Source organism: Macaca mulatta, chromosome 7, assembly GCF_049350105.2.
Source record: "Macaca mulatta isolate MMU2019108-1 chromosome 7, T2T-MMU8v2.0, whole genome shotgun sequence".
Lineage (NCBI taxonomy): Eukaryota > Metazoa > Chordata > Mammalia > Primates > Cercopithecidae > Macaca > Macaca mulatta.
In genome coordinates, this window is record NC_133412.1 from 109,445,119 (window position 1) to 109,466,172 (window position 21,054).

At 36.6% G+C, this 21,054-nt stretch overlaps 1 long non-coding RNA gene across 2 annotated transcripts in view; it reads left to right on the forward strand.

Annotated features, from left to right (window-relative positions):
* Nucleotides 1-21,054, forward strand: part of LOC106999401 (uncharacterized) — a 151,286-nt gene that overhangs the window by 3,066 nt on the left and 127,166 nt on the right. Inside the window, exons 2-3 of one of the 2 annotated variants that reach the window (XR_013396238.1) lie at nucleotides 12,383-12,472; nucleotides 13,429-16,220. This is a non-coding gene — a long non-coding RNA (uncharacterized LOC106999401). Of the gene's footprint in view, nucleotides 1-12,382; nucleotides 12,473-13,428; nucleotides 16,221-17,445; nucleotides 17,507-21,054 lie in introns of those variants that run through there. The other variant, XR_003731560.2, reaches the window with a different exon arrangement.

Consider the following 21,054-nt stretch of genomic DNA (forward strand, 5'->3'; position numbering starts at 1 on the left):
ACAGAGTTAATTGCTCAGTATATGCCTGTTGAGCTGAATTTATTTGCCTTCATAAGTGAACAGATTTATAAAATGGAAAAAAGTAGACAAGTGCCTGTTGTTGGAGGAAAACTGTAACATATAGGCTGCTATAAACAATTTATTTTAAATAATGAAACATGTCTGTTTATTCTCTTTCGTGGCAGCAAATTCAAAGTGTTCTAAGTTTTCTTAAGAGAGTAAATATAGCTAGCCTTCATAACCATTCTCAATAATTTTACCCATACAAATTAATTGTACCCACTATATACCAGGCACTCTAATTGACGTTGACCTGCAAAGATGAATCAGACAAGGACTGTTCCTTAAAGAGCTCCAGTTCTAGTGGGATAGGTAAATATACAAACAAACAACTATTCATATAATGTGACAATGGCCATATTAAAGGTATGCATAAAGTAATACAGCCAGTACAGCCAATTAGTTCCTTTGGGGTGGGGGTTGGGTTCAGAATCAGGAAAAGCTATAAACACTTAAAGTAAAATATGAATTGATGTTGATAAAAATATGAATTTGATATCAAAATATGAATTGATAAATAAGAATTCTCAAGGAATTTATAGAAAACATGAACAGCAACTTGAACATGCTTACTATGTTTAGGGAAGATACATTAAATAGTGAAGTATGGCTATGCAAGCATCTCCTAAAGTGTATTTTATGGAATGCTAGTCTATAAGGTGCTAATTTTAACAAAGTAGTTCATGATCAAGTAAATTGGGATAACAATTGGCAAATGGTATTGCCATTTCATGCAATAGATCTTCCTGTCAGCAAGGAGTTTAGCAGTGCAGTCAAGCCCAAGGACATAACTAAACCAATCTCTAACTCCGATTTTTGAAGATTTGCTTACTGGGATAAATAAATCTCATACCAATTTCTGTATCAGTTGAGGTTTAATCAGGAAACAGAAGCCATACATGTTATCTGAACAGAGAAAGTTTACTATAAACACTGTTAATTATGGTAAGTGGTTAATTAACTGAAAAGCCAATAAGAAAACAAAGTATCACAGAGGTAGTACATTCAGGAAGCATTTAATCTCTAGGGCTGGGGGAAACAAAAGAAAGAGGAATTATTAAAATTGTGAAACTTAGAAGAACAGCCCTGTGGAGTCCCTCAGAGAAGAGGGTGTTGCTCTGCTACAGATGGTTGGGCACCATAAGAAATGATTTGGGAAGTACTGAACACTGCAAATAGAGCATCTAAGCACTGATGGACATTATTCAGTCTGAGGTACATGTAACTGAAATCCTAAAAGGAGACTAGAGAGAGAAAACAGGGCAAATAAATATTTTAAGAGATGATGACAGGAGTTTCCAAAAATAGCGAAGGACATCAAACCACAGATCCAAGAAGTTTGGAGAACCTCAATATTAGATATGTACTACTGAGCAACAAATCACCTCAAAATTTAGTGGCTTAAAACAGCATTTCTTATCTCGTAGTTTCTGTGGGTCAGAAATTCAGGAGTGGCTTTGCTTGGTGTATTATCACCCACTCTGAAAAAAAAAAACTAGCAAGACATAAGCCATATCTGTTAGGATCTAGTCTCTCAAGTCACACATTGTTGGATTTTAGTAATTGCAAGCAAGTAATTGTGTCTGGCTGACACTCAAAGGAAGGAAAATTAGACTTCACATCTCCATTTCGGAAATGAAAGATAAATAAAGATTTTTTAAAAAATAAAACTAATATAATTTATTACCAGTAGAACTGCCCTATAAGAAATGTTAAAAGAAGTTCTTCAGGCAAAAGGGGTATGATACGAGGAAGACACCTGTATCTATATGATGAAACAAAAATCTTAAGAAATGGTTATGATAAAGTGACACGAAATATTTATTTTTATTTTTATTTGCCATCAAGATAATTGACTGTCTAAAGCAATATAGTGGCAAATTATTGTGGATTTATAGCATATATAAAGAAATATGTTACACTATAGCACACAAATTGGAGGGAGGAATTGTAAGTACACAGTTGTAAGGTTTCTACAATATAGCAATATAATATTAATTGAAGGTAGTCTAATAAAGATATATATTGTAAGACCTAGAGTAACTAAAAATATTTTTAAGAGATATAAATTATAAATTAATAATGGAGAATCGTGACAATAGTTTATTCAAAAAGTAATGAAAAGAAATCCCAGAAACAGAAGAAGAGATGGGACAAATAGAAAAGGAAGTAGATTTTAATCCAGCCATATCAGTAGTTATATTAAATGTAAATGATCTAAACAGAGATTGCACATTGCATTAAAATTAAGATTTTTCAAATAAGGGTGTTTGTAGATCTAATTGAGTTAAAGATCTCAAGATGAGATCATTCTAGATTAGGACAAGTCTTAAATCCAATGATAAGTATTTTTATAAGGAACAGAAAAGAAGGAGACAGTGAGAGAGAAGGTCCTCTGAACGTGGGAGCAGAGATTGAAGATATGTAGTAACAAACTAAAGAATGCCAAGGATTGACAATGGCTTAGGAAAAAGGCAGGGAATGGTTTCTGTTTCATAATCTCCAGAAGGAACCAACCCTGCTGACAACTTGACTTTGCACTTCTTTCCTCCAGAACTGTGAGATAATAAATGTATGTTGTTTTAAGCTACCAGTTTGTGATAACTTGTTACAACAGTCCTAGGAAACTAATACACTAACCATTTTTTTAAAACTTAGTATCTTAGTATCATTCTTCTATATGTAAGTATCTACCTTTGGTTTATCTGTTGTATTTATTTTTCCTGTCTCTTCTTTTGCTAATTCTAACACTTAATAGCAGTACGGTTTTAAGTTAGTTAGATCAGGGATCCCCAACCCCTGGGTTGTGAACCAGTACTGGTCTGTTAGGAACCAGGCCACACAGCAGGAGGTGAGCAGTGGGTGAGTGAGCATTGCCCCCAGAGCTTCACCTCCTGTCAGATCAGCAGCATTCACTACTCATAGGAGTGTGAATCCTGTTGTGAACCATGCATGTGAAGGATCTAGGTTGCGCCCTCCTTATGAGAATCTAATGCTCGATGATCCAAGGTGGAACAGTTTCATCCTGAAACCGTCCCCCTACTTCCCTCATCGCCTGACAATCCCATGGAAAACCTGTCTTCCATAAAATTGGTCCCTGGTGCCAAAAAGGTTGGGGACTGCTGAGTTAGATAACCTCTCTGTGCCTGTTTCCTTACCTGTAAAATGGGAATAACTATAGTCCGACCTTATATGGTTGTGTAAGGAGTAAATTTGTTTTCTTTCTTTCTTTCTTTCTTTTTTTTTTTTTTTTTTTTTTTGAGGCGGAGTCTTGCTCTGTCACCCAGGCTGGAGTGCAGTGGGGCAATCTTGGCTCACTGCAAGCTTCACCCCCCTGGTTCGCGCCATTCCCCTGCCTCAGCCTCCTGAGTAGCTGGGACTACAGGCACCCGCCACCACGCCTGGCTGATTTTTTGTATTTTTAGTGGAGACGGAATTTCACTGTTAGCCAGGATGGTCTCGATCTCCTGACCTAGTGAAACGCCTGCCTCGGCCTCCCAAAGTGCTGGGATTACAGGTGTGAGCGACTGTGCCCAGCCAATTTTTTTTTTAATACATGTGATGTGCTTAGAAATCATAGCACTTAGTAAGCACTCAATGTTAGTTACCATTACTTTTAAAATTTTATTTATTTTTTATATATTTTTATTTTTTATTTTATTTTACGTTTCGGGATACATGTGCAGAATGTGCAGGTTTGTTACATAGGTATACATGTGTCATGGTGGCTTACTGCACCTATCAACCCATCATCTAGGTTTTAAGCCCTGCATGCATTAGGTATTTGTCCTAATGCTCTCCACCTTGCTCTCCACCCTGTGTTCTTTCTCTCCCCGTGTCCATGTGTTCTCATTGTTCAACTCCCACTTATGAGTGAGAACATGCTGTGTTTGATTTTCTGTTCCTGTGTTACATTGTTGAGAATGATGGCTTCCAGCTTCATCCATTCATTCATGTCCCTGCAAAGGACATGATCTCATTCTTTTTTATGGCTGCATAGTATTTTATGGTGTATATGTGCCACATTTTCTTTATCCAATTGTTACTTTTAAATTATGGTGTTTTTCAGCATACAACATTAAAAGCTTTGCACAAAAATCACCAGTAAAAGCTATGACTTTTTATTTCCTTTTTGGAGAACTTAAGATATATGTGACTAATCATAATTCAGGTTGGGGAAAGAATTTTCTGTTAGAAGAGTAAAATATGTTGGTAATTAGACCAGCAATCACAAGTTCATGTGGCAGGGAGTAGCAATTGAAGTCATATCTGATGAGGGTTGCTTTATGGGATCAGTAATCTTTCTAGGTAAATAAAGAAAGGAGTTGTACAGGTTAAGCATGGTATGTATTTTCAGAGCAAAACATACGTGGAATCAAGCAAAATAGCAGCAGAAACTGATAATGAATTAATCACAGAGTTCACTAGGTAGAATGTGTTGAATGATGTTCAGCCTTCAAGGTAAAGGCCATCCTGAGAAAATCTTGCCTGGAATATTAAGAATGGTAGAGCATATGTAAAGGGAGTGTGCTCATTATGGGTTGTGGTTAGTGTGACAGTGGTAAGGCTGGGGTGAGGGTAGGCTTGCTATATCAGCAAAAGAACATAGGGCAAAGTCACCCCCTTAAATCTTGGAGCTACAACTTGTTTCTGTGATCATGCTAGTCCTAGTGATGAACAAAAGTCACCTGACAGGTCCTTCAAATGCATAGGTCGAAATCACTGTGGTAATCCTGGGGAATAATAGCAATAAAGTAACATTTATTAAGCACTAACCATGTGCCTAGTTTATTCAGCCCTAACCCTGTCTGTGCATGATCTAACACATGTAAATGACCATGTGGAGGATAGGTCCTGCTTTCAGGTAGTAAAGTGATATTTTCTCTGCCCTGCCACTTTCTCTCCTGAAGCCATTGCCCAAGGATTTAGATATGACAGAGAATATACAGAAGGCATTTGAGTGCCCATGAATGCTTTGATATGAGAACTGTCTGTTGCCAATGTGGTACTTTACCCCTGTCTAGTTGTTACTATAGAAGTTACCCCCTTTACCTACATTCAGGAACAGGCTCAGTTTCAGACCTGGTAGTTCTCTTCCTATTGATTTTTCCTAGCCAGTAACTTTCTGCTACAGGTAAATGTCACCTTAATACAGTCTCCATTTGCCACAAATCTTACTATAAAACAACACAGTACATAATGGGTATCTTTCCTCCTACTAGGTACATTTTCATGTCCTTTTTTTTCTCCTAAATATAGCCTCGAAAGTCAACATGCTTTATCTTTCACCCACCAGACCCCTGATTGTCTCTCATTCCTGCAACTCCTAATGGTGCATATCAGTGAGGGCAGAGCACTGGCACCAAGGGACTGACTAGCAGTTCAATTAAGAGGGTAGATTGATTTTCCTCTAAATGTGTAGGTTATCTTTGATTTACCTTTGCATATTTGAATCTGCAGATTACTTAAGTATGTACATTTTAATTTTCACATTCTTATGCACATCCTTTTTATAGTATAAAAATAAATTCATGTTTTAAAAGAAGAATTTGAGAAAATCTTATGTGGATATGACATTCAATTTTTAAAAATACTTATTTTCAAGTTCACTGGCTTAACCATTCTATGATTTTTTTTTTTTGTCTCAGTCCATCTTTTGCTAGTAAAATACATTAGCTTCTATCTACTGGTAATGCCATTAATAAACCATGGATGTCATACATTTACTTTCTCAGCTTAGCCCAGACAAGCATAGCCTGTGGCATTTTTGAAATAACTGCTGGTGCCATTCCAACCCGATCTTCAAGCACCCTCCTATACACTCATTATCTCAAAATATATTTGCAAGTGTAGCTTGACTGAACTACTTGTGCCTGCCTGCTTGCTTTCTCTCTCTCTTTTTTTTTTTTAGCAATAAGATACCAAATTTTATTTATTTATTTATTTATTTATTTTTATACTCAGATTTCATTTCATTTATTTATTTATTTATTTATTTATATACTTTATGTTCTAGGGTACATGGGCGCAACGTGCATGTTTGTTACGTATGTATACATGTGCCATGTTGGTGTGCTGCACCCATTAACTTTTTTTTTACATTAGGTATATCTCCTAATGCTATCCCTCCTCCCTCCCCCCACCCCACAACAGACCCTGGTGTGTGATGTTCTCCTTCCTGTGTCCAAGTGTTTTCTCATTGTTCAATTCCCACCTGTGAGTAAGAACATGCGGTGTTTGGTTTTCTGTTCTTGCCATAGTTTGCTGAGAATGATAGTTTCCAGCTTCTCTCTCTCTTTCTGTCTCTCTATGTCACTCTCTCTCCCTCTCTTTCTTTCATTTTTACTGTCTTTGGGGCTTGCTTTCTGCTGTGCTCTGAAGTCTTGAATGCTCTACTTTTTGCCAGTCCAAGACTTGCGGTCCTTTTAAAGGTTATCTCAAGGTCCATATATAACAAGAAACTAATTCTTACAGTCCTTTGCAATGTACCAGATACCTTATTATTTATATTGTCTGTTTTGTCATGTCAGATTGCTATATCTATAATATAGCAATCATATAGATTATACAGCAATTATATAGAATAAGACAGAATATAAATGAATATAATGCATTTCATGCTCTACTTTATGTTTGACTTGTTTCCCTTCTAAATACTTCACATTTGAAAGTCTTCTAAAAGACAGTGGTGTTTAAGGACTTTAGAATTAGAGTCCTGGATCCTGCATTAACTTCCCATGTGACTTTAGGAAGTTTACCTAGCCTCTTTAAGGGGCAGTTTCCCCATTATTTGGGTTGGAGCAATAAGACCTGCCTCACAGGGATATTTTAAGGATTCAATGAGATATGTGTATAATGGCAGGCAATTAAATGAATAAATAATTGTTGTTATTATTTCTCTAAAAGATTGTAGGCTTATAAGATCAGGGATCATGTCGTTTATTTCAGTTGTTCTTTTTCCATGGTGACTAGCCCAGTGTTACAGGAAAAAAAAAAAAAAAAAAAAAAAAAAATTGTGTAATAGACAGGTATTGAGTAAGGACAAACAATTTTCATGGCTTTCTATATTTTATTCAGTTTTTAAAGACATTTATTTCTGATTGCTTATCTTTTTAGGGCTCCCCTTGTCTCAATTGTTTATGTTTAATAAAAATTTTATATATCCATTTATTTCACTTTTGCCCAGCCATCTTTTCCCCTTCCCAACCCAGACTTCTGTACCCTGTAATGCATTTGCTGGTCAGTTTCTTCCCTGGTTTGTGTGGGAATAATTGTACTTACTTCATAGCATTGTGAATATGAAAATTAGATAACATAAAAAACTTCTCAGCATAGTGATTGGCACATATAATAAGCCTACTATTTTATCACTTTTTTCAAGACATTTGATTATTTTCCTTTCTTTGATCCACATTTATTTATTTATTTATTTGAGAAAGAGTCTTGCCCTGTTGCCCAGGCTGGAGTGCAGTGGCATAATATCAGCTCACTGCAACCTCTGCCTCCCAGGTTCAAGTGATTCTCCTGCCTCAGCCTCCCAAGTAGCTGGGATTATAGGTACCCGCCACCACGCCCAACTAATTTTTGTATTTTTAGTAGAGATGGGGTTTCACCATGTTGGCCAGGCTGGTCTCGAACTCCTGACCTCAAGTGATCCACCCGCCTCAACCTCCCAAAGAGCTGGGATTGCAGGCGTGAGCCACCACGCCCAGCTGTTTTTAATTTTTATTTTTCAAGATAGAGTCTTGCTGTGTTGCCCAGGCTGGAGTGCAGTAGCATGGTCTCCACTCACTACAGTTTCCACCTCCCAGCTTCAAGCATTTCTGGAGCCTCAGCCTCCTGAGTAGCTGGGTTTACAGGTACATGACCCCATGCCTTGCTAATTTTTATAATTTTAGTAGAGAAGGGGTTTCACCATGTTGGCAAGGCTGGTCTTGAACTCCTAAGCTCAAGTGATCTGCTCGCCTCAGTCTCTCTAAGTGCTGGGATTACAGGTATGAGCCACTGTGCCTGGCCAGATCCTCATTTATATTCCCATTCTTACTCTTCTTTTTTCAGCCATCTATTATTTTAGAAAGAAAGAAAAAGGGTACTCAATAAGTCATGCTCCTTCTGCTAATTGTTTTCCTCTTTCATTTTTAGTAGTCTCTAAGTATAGATTCTACAACAACCCTCAAGATCAGGACGTGTCTTTTTGTGTACCTCTTGCAGGAATGAGAGACAATCAGGGGTCTGGTGGGTGAAAGATAAAGATAAACTGAAATAGGTAAATTCTTGTTATCAATAACTGAAGGGTAATACAATTTATATTTTGAGCTTTTGTAATGAGAGCTCTCTTTTCAGTCAATTTCATCTCATTTATTTTTGTCAATACGAATGGGTTTCCAAAACGCTTGGAAAACCTCCCTGAAGAAAATAAACTGTATTATCTCCTTTGTTATTGTTTTTAAACCCTTTCACCTGGCTTTACCTCCTATCCTTACACCGAAACAGCAGCATCATCTCCTTCACAAAGAAAAAAGGAAAAACTATTGAGATTAAAGTATAGTTTTACAGCAACTTTCTTGAAAAGGTAAGTTAGTTAAATCATGGGCAAAGAAAATACTAAAATTTATACGAACAAATGCGTGCCTATTAAGCAACACATTAACTGCAAGCAATTTCATATGTAAATTACCTATAATTTGAATGCAATTTTCTAAATTTTTTTAATGTGAGTAGTTCCAAAAGTTCTTTGGTGTTTAATAACATGTGCTATTATTAAGACAGTTGTTAAAGTGCAGATGTTTTGTTCAGTGCCTGGCCCTTTCAGTATACTGTCTAAGAGAATGTTGTTACTTAGAACTGAAGCTAACTGTCTTGGGCCTTTAGGCTTTCTTTCTCCTCAACATTAATTATATGTCTGATGCTTTGGTAGGCAATGGAGACTCAACTGTGAACAAGTCAGATACAGCCCTACTCTTGGGTTGTGCAGAGTCTAGTCACACAAATATTCAAGTGTCTGGTGTGAGTCTGGCCCTGTCCTGGGAATTTTAAAGGAAAAGATACTCCATGTGCTTGAAGAGCTTCTGAGTTCTTATCCTCTTGAGTGGTATTTTCCTGAGAACTTCACAGCAACTTACACTGACCCATCCACCTAGTTTTCTAAGAGAGGGGAATTGAGAACACTGTCAGTCAGCTTCTTTTCATTTAAAACTAGGAATCCATTTAAACTGAGGAAAATCCAGGTGTCAGAAGATTGGTTAAAATAAAAGATACAGCCGGGCGCGGTGGCTCAAGCCTGTAATCCCAGCACTTTGGGAGGCCAAGACGGGCGGATCACAAGGTCAGGAGATCGAGACCAGCCTGGCTAACACGGTGAAACCCCGTCTCTACTAAAAAAATACAAAAAACTAGCCGGGCGAGGTGGCAGGCGCCTGTAGTCCCAGCTACTCGGGAGGCTGAGGCAGGAGAATGGCGTAGACCCGGGAGGCGGAGCTTGCAGTGAGCTGAGATCCGGCCACTGCACTCTAGCCTGGGCGACAAGCGAGACTCCGTCTCAAAAAAAATAAATAAATAAAGTAAAATAAAATAAAAGATACTAACTCTGCCATAAAGAGTTTTAAAATTGTGCTAGATTCAATCATACCATTTTTGAATAAGCTAATACCATATTGCCATATGTTCTTACAGTCATTTCAAATATGCAGACACATGGAATATGTAAATTCTAGGTAGATAATGAACAGCATAAATAAAAATCATAGTAGCTAAATCAGTGGAGGCTGTTCTTTAATTTTTATAGATTTAATGTCCTCTAAAATGGTCTCATTTATTCAAAAAGGGAATTTATAGGGTTTGTTGTATGGAATTTCCAAAATCTCATAATGGAAGAAGTAAATATTATTTATTACTTTAATACTAATTTTTATAATATCTTGCATTTAACATTTATATACTTTTACAAAAGTTCAGGGTAGGAGTTTGTCACGAAAAGACACTTCTGTGGACATCCTGATAAAAATAAAGAATTCTGCAGTAGGTTTAGTAATGTTACTCTGCTATTTCAGAAGTCATGTTGAAATGCAATTTAGAATAGAACAGTTTAGAAGACAGTAATCCATTTTTTTACGGGTTAATAATATGAGGGAAATATCATGTAGCATCAAGTTATTTGGGGGAGAGAGGGCTTGCCTTTAGCAAAATGTAAAACTCCACTTTCCTTTTATTAAATCCCTATCTTCTCTCCAGGCCAGTTCTCACCTTCCACCACCACCCTACCTATGTGTTTCCCCTGATCTTTTTCCCGTACAATAGAGAATTTTGTTAAAACAGTATTCTTGGAGAAAGTCATACCACCATATGTACCTTGGCCTACTACAAAAATCAATCTCTCCTATTCCAACTGGGTTCTCATTGCTGCTAGGTTATCTTGATATTGATCTCCTGTTTATTCCCCAGCACACTTCCCTTAGCCGATGCTTCAAGTCTCTCATTGCTCACACGTCTAATTCACTACTTACCCTTTCCATTCTCACCAGATAATAACCATCCTACTTTACTGAGAAATTCACAGGTAACTGGTGTGTTCTTTCTCATTTCTGTTATCTCTACCTTAAAGCAGCAAATGTTTATTGAGTATCAACCATATCCTAGGCAATGGTATGCCAATAGTGATGTAGCTGACTGTCTTCATACCCATCATATCCAGAACAGTTCCTGGTACATAGTAGGTGTCCAATAAATATTAAAATGAAGGTACCTATGAATGAAAAAATAGATCTAGTGGCTGAGATGCTTTAGCTAGAGGAGAAGGAAAGTAAGGAAGCACGCAATAGGTGTTGTGACCTCCTCAGATGCTCTTTCATGGTAAAGTAGGATTGTTGCTGTCAAAGGAAGAAGTGTTTTTTATTTCCAAGACTAAACTCATACCATCCCTTCATGCTTCCTCTGTGAACTTGATTTGTCTCTCCCAAAGGAGGACATCTTCACTATACCTGAACACATATACTCATATGCTCACACACTATATACCACCAGCTTCAACAACTAAACCTCTACCATGCCTTGTTGACTGGAAACATCCTATTTTCATAGTTCTATTTTGCATAAGTCGTTTGCAGTTTCTACAGTATACTCATTTCCTTGCCATCCATGTTGTCTCCCTGCATTTTTACTTCTGTTTTATTACTCATATTTAAAATAGGTAAAATCTCACCTATTTTTTCTAAGACTCAGCTTGAGACTCACCCTTTCCACCAGGCTTTCTCTGGCCCCCTCATAACTGGAAGCTTCCTTGAGAGAGCTAGCATTGTCTGTGCTGTTCTTATGACATATATCATTACCTGCTGTCCTAGTTGTTTTGTGTTGCTATAACAGAATACTACAGACTGGGTACTTTATAAAGAAAATTTTATCTGGCTTATGGTTCTGGAGGCTGGCACTGGCATCTTCTCAGCATCTGGTGAGGGGTTGCCGTGTCATCTCATAGTGGAATGTAGAAGGGCACAGAGTGTGAGAGCAAAAGCAAGCAGGAAGGGGGCCAAACTCATCTGTTTTATTAATATAAGGAATCCACTCCTGTGATAACTAACCCACTCCTATGATAACTAACCCACTCCACCCACTCCTGTGATAACTAACCCACTCCTGAGATAACTAACCCACTCCTGTGATAACTAACCCACTCCTGAGATAACTAACACACTCTTGTGAAAACTAACCCACTCCTGAGATAACGCATCATCACTACTTAAAGGTCCCATGGCTTAATACTGTCACAATGGCAATTAAAATTTAATGAGTTTTGGAGGGGACATTCAAACCATAGCATCTGTTTTCTATTTCCATGCAATGTCATAGATTTCATTTCCCTAACATAATCAGGGTTCAATAAATATTGGTTGAATGAGCATTGATAAACTGAATATCTTCAATGAGAATGGCAAAAGAAAAAAATGATTAAAGTTTTACAATATACATATTTTTGTATAATAACTCCAACAAACAATTTTAAATGCCATTTCTATTCATGTCTTATCACTCAAATGAAGTTTTCAGAAATTTGTCTGGTTTCAGTCTTAGCTAGCCAGACATTGTTAGAAATGGTGATAGTGATATCATCTTAGTTCTTTCCTTCTATTGTGGGAGGAAACTAATGTCTAATATAATATGTGTTACAAAAGACTCAATTTATCCAATAAAACTTCAAGACAATTTCAAAGGACCTCTGAAAGACTGATTTCTGAACCACTTCCAAGACATATTACTTAAGACTACAAATGAGGATTTCTGGTTTGCTTTCAAATGGTTCTGATGTTCCTCATTTTGTTATGTTTTTCAGTTGGTGCTGGTATCACTGTACCTCTCAAATAGCTTCCCCATTTTGACTAAGAATGAAGAGGTTCTTGGATAAAGAACTTGTAAAAATCAGGTACAATAATAAAGTTGTGAATGGTTCTTGGAATTTGCTAAAATGAAATGCTGCATCTAAGTGCAATGTAAGTGCAACGTCTTAGCCGTGTAAGATCATTATCATAAAGTAATCATCGTGATTAAAAAAACCCTAATTGAATCATTATTCTTTCCAAAAGATCAGAATTCTAAGAATACTTCTTAGAAGCTCTCAAGTTTAATATGGAGTAGGAAATATTGCAATGAGTCCTCGAGTGAGAAATTAAAAAAAAAAAAACAGTTGTGCCATTCTTTCATTATGCTTTTTAATCATTTCATTATTCGTAACTATACAGTACTTATGTGTGGTGAAGGATGTAGTCATAGAGGAATATATCTGTCAGCATATTGATATATAAAAGAGAATAAAAGTAAAAAAATCAGTATACTCAGTAGGTTCTCATATTTCATATTTGAAACTTTAGATATGTGTTCCTTTTTTGAAACACATGAAAACATTTATTTATTTATGCTATAAATAGGTAAAAACAACTCTTAAATAGATCAGCAGAGCCAGACCAGCGATTTCTTATCTTGACTAAATGGACATACCAACAGCAAAATAAAGTCAAAAATAGGCATATAATTTTACAGCTGCATCTATGAGGACACAAATGATATTTTAATATTCAATCAGAAATATTACTTACAAAAGTTACAGAAATCTACCACTAAATTTTCTGGTGGTTTAAGATTTTAGTGGAGTCTGTGGAGTTTATAAAATTTTAAAATTTCAAATTAATGTGCCAAGTGTGAAGGGGCGATGCATACCAAAGGGGAGAAAGAAATGTAATTGTGAACAACTCAGAAGATGTTTGAAGGATCTATAGAGCTTAATTCTTTACCTACCAGTTTCAGAAATGAAATGCCTAATCTAATATACTTCTGGATCATATTTGAAGATGCTTTAATTTAGCCAATCATTTTGTTTTTCAGTCTTCTCCCATTTTGGCATACTGTGTCCCACCTGGACATTAAGAAGTTATTAGTCAGCATTGGAGAGGCTGTGCTGCAGTAATGAATGTTGGTGGCTTAAAACAGGGCAAGTCTGTTTCTTACTCCTTTTACATGGTGGCTGTAAGTTGACCAGGAACTCTGCTCTACATTTTCCTCATTTAAGGACCCTGGCTGAGGAGGGGGCTCCATCTTCATTCTTCCACAAATACTGCAGCAAAGAAAAAGTAAAATGGCAAATAGCACACAGACTATTAAATCTTCTCCCTAGAATGACTATTTGTCACTTCTGATCACACTAATTGATTAAAGCAAATCACATGGCCATGTTAATTTCAAATGGGGTCAAGAAGAGTAATCCCCTCATGTGCCTAGAAGGAAAAAAGCCAGAATGTTTAGTGCACTAATGATTTCCACGGGAAATTTCCACAGGAAAGATTAGAGATGGCAACTCTTCTAACCCATTCTTAGTTCAAGCCAGATTTCAGTGTGGAATTTCTTCCTTTTCTCGTTGTAGAACTCCAGGAGTATAACAATGGATGATAACTCTCTTCAGGGATTTATGAGAGAATAGTATATGAAGCATTAGGATCAACTGTTTTACTATTCATTCATTTATTTATATGGTCTTTCTTTTGCCCCCAAGTGAGAGTTGAAGCCAGCTGGACTTCCTGGGTAAAGTGGGGACTTGGAGAACTTTTCTGTCTAGCTAGAGGATTGTAAACGCACCAATCAGTGTTCTGTGTCTAGCTAAAGGATTGTAAATGCACCAATCAGCACTCTGTAAAAACGCACCAATCAGCACTCTGTAAAATGGAGCAATCTACACTCTGTAAACTGGACCAATCAACAGGACGTGGGCAGGACCAAATAAGGAACTAAAAGCTGACCACCCAAGCCAGCAGCAGTAATTGGCTGGGGTCCCCTTCCATGCTGTGGAAGCTTTGTTCTTTCGCTCTTCACAATAAGTCTTGCTCCCGCTCACTCTTTGGGTCTGCACTACCTTTATGAGCTGTAACACACACCGCCGTGGTCTGTGGCTTTATTCCTGAAGTCAGCGAGACCGCGAACCCACTGGAAGGAAGAAACTCCAGACTCACCATCTTCAAGAGCTGTAACACTCACCGGGAAGAAGGTCCGTAGCTTCATTCTTGACGTCAGCAAGACCAACAATCCACCAGAAGGAACCAATTCCAGACACACAAGGAGGATATAATTTGGTAGAAAATATAGGTCTAGGCTCCATGAATCAATTAGGAGGGTGAGGCTAGCCATCATATCATTCAAGTGAATGGTGATAGGCCACATAATGGAAAAATAAGGACAACTCACGTCTGTAATCCCAGCACTTTGGGAGGCCAAGGCGGGTGGATCATCTGAGGTCAGGAGTTTGAGACCAGCCTGGCCAACATGTTGAAACTCCATCTCCTAAAAAGCCAAAAAAAAAAAAATTAGCTGGGCATAGTGGTGGGTGCCTGTAAGCCCAGCTACTCAGGAGGCTGAGGCAGGAGAATTACCTGAACCTGTGAGGCGGAGGTTGCAGTGAGCCAAGATCACGCCACTGTACTCTAGTCTGGGTAACAAGAGTGAAACTCCATCTCAGAAAAAGAAAAAATAAGGACAGATGAAATTACATGAAAGATTAGTGTTAAGTGGAATCAGTTAAGAACATTTTGTTGAGAAAGTACACCATTAAGTAGACACGAAAGACTAGATTTAGATTGATAGAAAGAAGAAAAGAGGGTATTTCTAGTCAGAAACACAGTGACTTAAGAGTCCAGAAATGGGAATGAGCAAGGAAGAAACAGAGATGAGATTTGCTCAGTTGGGCAAGGATGAGATTAGAATCGAAGTGGCATATCAATTCAGATCAAGTTTTCTATGAATTGAAACATGAGGCTAAAAAGTTCAGATGTTTAGAAAAGATTTGTTTTGGTAGGCAACACTGACAAACTCTGGATTCAACCAAAGCCAGAATAAAAAAGTGTTTTAAGTTGTAGGAGTTTTATGGGGTACATGTAAAGATGAGACTCCTAAGAGGCTGTGTTTTGTCACGAATCTTGAGAAAGTTGAAAACAGGGTTCCTTTTCAACCTTAAAGAACTTCAGTCTGGTTGGGGAGATGGTGTTTAGTCTTTGAGTGAAAATTTTCAGGTGTAAATTTGGTCATGGAGAGAAACTCTTTCACTTTAAATAGTTAAGAAAAACAAAACCCTAATTCAACTATCCAAAAAAGTTTTGATTATTTTTCCTGGAGATAAGAGGTTGGTTTAACTTATGTCATAATGATAAAAATACACACATACATCATAAAATAGAAAATGTACACATGCTACCTAATAAAAGAGCATGTTGCATTTTCAAATCATAAATACAAATTTATTTTGTTCTGTTTATTAAAACATAAACCATGGTTTCATAGGACAAGTATGGTCTTTAGAAGGATACAGACCTGAATCCAAATCCAAGCTCTGCAACTTAGTAGAAAAGTAGAGAAGGTTAATTCATTTTATATCCCAAAACTCAGTTTCCTACCTGTAAAATAGGGAAAATAATTGTACCTGACTCAGATGGTTGTTGTAAGGATTAAATAATAAAACATTCATAAAATACTTAGCACAGAATAGGCATACTGGCAGTAATGATGATGATTATATATAGGCAGTTTCTAAATATTATTTAATTGAATTAAATTTAAGGAAAGGTTTCTTAATGTCTTTATATTTATAAGGATTATAAACTTAATAAATCCTAATTTGCTATTTATTAACTAAAGTTGACTTCATAATTTTATTTATATTTTATTAAACAAATATGTAAAAAGAAATAAGAAAGCTTAAGTCAGAGAATACATTGTTATATTTCTGAGGTATTCGTGAGTCTTTATTGGTTTTGTTCCATTTGTTGAGCATTGTATTCAACAAATAGGAATGTTAAGCATTACACTCCTATTTTGCAGATGAGGAAGCTATACAAGATAATAATTGCTTATTTACAAAGTTAGTTGAAAAAGCAGTCGTTTCAACTTTTGCCACTGGTTTGGATTAACTACTATCTTGATTTCTTTATCCCCAGTAGTTTTATAGTACTTGCCTTTTAGGTTAAAAGTTGTAGTTTTGAGTGTGTCGATTTTTAAATTGTATCCTAACAACTATATTTTAGTCAATCTGAGATTCCTAAGAACTTCACCACTTCACAAAATTGCCTTCCTGGTTCCTTCCTCATATGTGTACCACACTTTAAATATAGAAGAATTGACAGTGTGATAATCACTAAAATGAAAATGAAGAAATAAAATAGAAATTCTTACTTAACAACTTAAAGGTAGTAATCATGAAATTTTAATTTGAAAATGTTCTAAGAACAGCCATATACCAGTATGCACATTTTAATGTCATATATGGTAATAGGGCCATTAGCGTAATGAAGTATTAAGGTCTGATATTTCCTCTGATTGGATAGAAATCCACAGTGTGGAAATAATGTTCTGAGTCTGAGCACTTATGAAAAAATAAAAAATGCTAATTATTTTTCTGAAGTATTTACTTTGGTGGTTCCTCAAGAAATGGTCCAGAGTTTCTGCTTTCCTGGAGAATCATTCACCCCATTACCCCTCTGGCATTACTGATCCCAGATCTTGAAGTGAAGAGAGAGTGAATGTGTAAGTGTATAGGAAAAATGGCTTCAAGTGACAAAGTAAACCCTTTTGTGACTCAGTTGGACCAGGTAAGTATTTATTTCAGCCTTAGTGTTTCACACTAAGGCTGGGCAAATGCGTTTGATAAGCCACCAAGGAAAAGATGGCCTTTGTTGTTAATACTTGAGTGCTGTTATGCCATACAAACAAACAGAAATCAACTCCCCCCCCCCAAAAAAAAAACCAGAGAAAAGGAAAGGAAAAAACTCCACAGCTTAATATAAAGATTTTGTAAGTGTTTGGCTGTTTTATCATTTCTCAGTTGAAACTACAGGTTTTTGTTTTTTTTTTTCATCTTTCTAGTTTTACACACAGCCCAAAAGATGGACATTTGGCAAATCATAATGGACTGCTCCTTTCCCAGGTATCTCCTGTTTGTTTCCTTTATCTGTGAATAGGAAATGGCTTAAAGGCACCTGTGTGATGAAGGTCCCAGGGGCAGCTGCCTGACTAGTGAATGCCTGATTATGTGTTAACATGCTTTGTCAGATATTGGCAGAATCTGTTCTCTTCTTTTGCCTTTTCAGCGAGGGTACCATTGACAGCCTGGCTACCCATTTATAGAAATGTTGTCCATCAAACTGTGAGGAAGGACAATAGTGTTTTTCTGTGGCCAGTGACTGTGGGAAACTTTTCTTTGGCTATTCAGGCAATTTTTGTAGCTTGCTCTGAAGAGGAGAGACTGATGAGTGCAAAAAGTACAATTAAGCAAAGCCAGACTTCAATTGAAGGCTGTAGTGTAGTCTGCTGCTCTCATTTTTTTTTTTTTTTTTTTTTTTTAGAGGGGAAAAAACCCTATGGGTTTTCACGTTGCTGTGTGGCATTCAGCGGGGGGCTATTACAATCCTAAATTTTTTTTTCTAGACCACCTAATTCTAAGTTAAAATTAAATGTAATGAGAGCCACTTGGAGTTCTGAATATTTTAAAGCATAATTCCCACAGAAGGGATTCGACCTAAACTGCAGTGAGCATCAGTTGGCTAATTATAGCTGCATTTTATATTACAGCAGGTGTCAGATGCAGTCATCTCAATAAAGTCCACATAATACTCTGGAAAATAACAAAGACTTTTCTTTCAATGTGGGTACTAATTTCTTCTAGGTGTCATATGAGCCTTGATACTTCTTATTGGCATTAACAAGAGCACTGCAGCACTCAGAAATGCTTTTTGCTTGGGATGAATTGATACTGTAAAGCACTTACCAGTCAGAGTTGGCAGATGTCAGTAGTTAATACTAGTGTTGCAGAGGTTGGAATATAATGCAAAGAGTCTTATGTAAATACTCTTAGATGATGGGCTGGTTTTGAGAAGGCGCCTGAGCACTGCACCAACTCACTTAATGAAAGTTAAATAGATAGCAGTGGGGTATCTGCATTTACTTTGGCTCCTGCTTTATTGAAAGTCCTCCAGAAGTAAAGGGCAGATGGTACAGCAGTAAACTAGGTGAACAAAATACCCTGGACTTGGATAACGACTTGTTATGTTCACAGTGCTTTCCTTGAACTTGTGTAGGTTATTCAAATTATTGAAGTGATAGCAAGTACAAAAGCATGCCTGGAGGTAAGGACTCTTTATAGTATTAAAAAATAAATTTAATTTAGAAAATATGTCTTCACTTGAAATACAACTGGACAATGGGTTAGGCAAAAAGAATGTTACTTTAAAATCAAGACATTTGTTCTACACTGCTTCATTCTTCTAGGAAAGTGACAGTTTATCCAACCTGTTTAGTCACATTAGTTCATAGCAGATGAGATCAAAATGAAGGATCTATTTAAAATCGTATTGTGGAATACCAACTAAAATACAACAGATGTGAACTCTTTACACATATTCCGTTCTGGAATCAACTCTGGGTTTTTTGTTTGCTTGTTTTTCCTTTTAAAGCTAATTCACAGCTAGCAAAGCAAAGATGGGTTGCCCTTAATTTTGATCCCCAGAAGCAGCTTTGGGTTCCCATTTTGGCAGATTGCAATTTATATATATCTCATAGCAAACCCTGTAGGGTGTTGTCAGCAATTAACTCTGACATCAAGGAGTTTAACAGTCATTCAACGTTGATCCAATGATTGAGCACTGGTAGGCACAAAGCAGCATGAAGCCCAGCAGTGAAATTTAAGATGAGAAAGATAACACAGTGTCTGTCCCCAGAGTGCTGACTATCTATTCACAAGAGTAATGTCCCTAATAGCTCTTTTGCAGATTTCTGTTAATTTTTGTTTCGATCAGATGTCCATGGACTTTGATAAAGCCTAGGACAGAATTGTGAAATAGTGTAAAAAGTCACAGAGAAATCACTCCAAAGGAGCATAGGTAATCTGCTAATGACAAATTATTTCCGCATAGTACCCACTCTTAGTAATGTTCAAGTATTTTTAACACCAAAAGTCTCAACTGTGAATAATTTTTATTTCTTATTTTTCTTACATGAATGTATGATTTGTTTTTTATAGAAAATTTAGGAAACATTTAAAATACGAAAAAGAAAATCCATATTTCTACTACCTAAGCTCAAATCACTTTATTCGTATTTTTGTGTGTATCATGGTTACTTTTTCTCCATTTATATACATATAAAATCCCATTTAAGCAATGGAATTTTACTATTTTATAATCTTTTAAAACAAACCTCATGACATATTTATAATATCTTTTTAGTACATAGTCTTCCTCAACATCAATTTCAGTGCTTTCACAATATTCTAGTGCATGGATATGCCATACTTTATTTCTATCATATTTTAGAACTTCCTATTAGTGCACATTTACCTTTCAATTTTTTGCTACTATAAATGATACTGTGATGAATATGCATGTAGCTAGATTTTTTTTTCCCAAGTCTATGATTATTATTTGCTTGTCACTGCTAGTGGAAATGCTGGATCAAATGACCTCTCCAATTTTAATTGAAGCTACAGATTCTAAGACAATTTTCATAAAGAAGGAAAATACCTTTAGCATGAAATTTTTAATTCTTTTCATCTAGGTCTCATATTTTGTTAATAGACTTTGAATTAAAAGTCAAGAGTTTCACATAAAATACTAAATTGTGAGTAAAACAAGATCTTTCAGTCTAACTAGGAAATCAATCAGTTTTTATCTGATAAAAAACATAAGGTTTTTGGTATAAATAGGATCTATACACTGCACTTAAAATATGCAGTGCCTGGGCTGGGCGCAGTGGCTCATGCCTGTAATCCCAGCACTTTGGGAGGCCAAGGCAGGTGGATCACTTGAGACCAGCCAGGACAACAGGGTAAAACCCTGTCTCTACTAAAAATACAAAAAATTAGCCTGGCATGGTGGTGGACGCCTGTAATCCCAGCTACTCTTGAGGATGAGGCAAGGGAATTGCTTGAACCCGGAGGCAGAGGTTGCAGTGAGCTGAGATCGCGCCACTGCATTCGAGCCTGGGCAACAGAGCAAAACTCCATCTCCAAAAAAACAAACAAACAAACAAACAAAAAAAAACAATGCAGTGCCAGGCAGCACAGTGTAAATATCCACGGTTACCGGGCCATTATTTAGATACTTATGTGGAAACAGTTCTGGTATATATTTAAATGTTATACATGTAAAGAGTCCTGATGTACATTTAAGTATTAGATGTATATTTTAAAACTAATACTACGCCATATTAAATGGTGAGTTCATTTAAAGAGTGAAAAGGCCATCAGGCTTTAACTGTTTCCAGTTTAAGCCATCCAGTTTCAATTGGCCTTAGCTGTGACTTAGGATTCCTTTGGTACATCAGTTCTTCCTATGCTTCACACAAAAATTAATCTAAAATCTTCATTCTTTCCCAGGCTAATCCAAGAAGACTCTGGAATTAGAGAGACTAAAGACATTCATTTCTGTTTTGCATTAATAATAAAATATGAAACATTTTTGCTTTAATACAAAATCAGGG